Raw genomic sequence first — 1,668 nt, 5'->3', positions numbered from 1 at the left:
ATTGTAGTTGCTATTATCACTGTTATTATAATTATCATCATCAGTAGTAGTAGCAGAATTATTATCATCATTATTATTTGTATAGGCCTAATCAGAATATGTTCAAGCTTACAAACACTAAACATTTGCTAAAGATTTAAGATAAAATAAGCTGTAAAAAGAAGATGAAGGAGAAGAAAAAGAAAAAAAAGAAGAATAAGAAAATAAGAAGAAAAAGGAAAAATAGAAAAGAAGAAGAAGAAGAAAGAAGAAAAAATATTGATAATAATCATAAGACGAAAAATAAGAAAAATAGAAATAAAATGAAATAAACGAAACATAAGAAGAAAAGGAAAGAAGAAGAAGAAGAAAAAAAAAGAAGGAAAAGAAGGACACCTTGATTTAACGTGTTCTGGAACTGGTTCTGATTATCAAGCGATTCCAAAGAAATCTGAAATGACTATGTAGGCCTATACACGATAATTGGTAGTTTCCGTTCATCCACCGATAACTAATTGAGAAATTTTCATTGATATATTACAGGCTTTTATTATAATTAACTAATTTCATTATAATTGGATAATCCATTGAGGAATCTTCATTAATATACAATAGGCTTTTATCATAATTAGCAGATCATAATGTTCCTGGCAGTGCAGATAATGATAATGCCACAGTAGTGTTGCTAACGAGGGTAATTACCTTTATTAATTATGAGATTATTGTTACTACTTATGTTTCCTCTAATTGCAATGGTGATGTTAGTTCTATAGTAGTAGAATAGATATGACGAAATTGATAAGGACCGCTGATAATATACTGATAAGCGGAGATTTAATCCATTAACTTCTAGAATTTACGTCGTATTTATGATCAGGCTAGGATTTACGCGTATAATTGCCAGTCACGCACACACGCAGACACACACACACACATAAACAAACACACACACACTCACACACACACTTATAGACACACACACACACACACACGCACGCACGCACGCACGCACGCACGCACGCATGCACACACACACACACACATACAGACACACACACGCACACACACACACACATACACACAAGCACACACACACGCCCACACACACACACACACACACACACGCACACACACACACACACACACGTACACACACACATACACCCATAGGCACACACACGCACACACACATACACACACAAACAAACACAAATAAACATAAACGCACATAAACACACACTACCAAACAAACAAACACAAACACACACGTCACCTGCAGTATGGAACCCATCCCCAGTAATGAACCGCGATGCCCTGCGCCCGCTATCAGTTACGCCGGCCAACCCGTTCCCAGGATTCAAGGGCAAGGGGTTAACATTCCGGAAAATGGATATAGATTTTTTTTTTCCTTTTTCGAAAATGAAGACCAGTTCTTTTGTGTGCTTTTGATGTGGAATGTAATGAGAAAAAATGACTAAGATTCTTCCTGTCAGTTCGATGCACTTCAGGGATAATTTTATCTGTAATGGGAATAGGTTTGTAGTTAGTGAAAGGGGAAGGAAGAGGAAGAGGAAATAGGAGGTAGGGAAGAATAGGAGTGAAAGAGAAAGAGAAAGATAAGGAGAGAGAGAGAGAGGGAGGTTTGCCCTCTCACTTGACCTAGAAAAGGCAATATTTTTTCCGTTCAAG

The sequence above is a fragment of the Penaeus vannamei genome, chromosome 15, assembly GCF_042767895.1.
Source record: "Penaeus vannamei isolate JL-2024 chromosome 15, ASM4276789v1, whole genome shotgun sequence".
Taxonomy (NCBI): domain Eukaryota; kingdom Metazoa; phylum Arthropoda; class Malacostraca; order Decapoda; family Penaeidae; genus Penaeus; species Penaeus vannamei.
Note: the sequence above shows the minus strand (reverse complement) of the source record.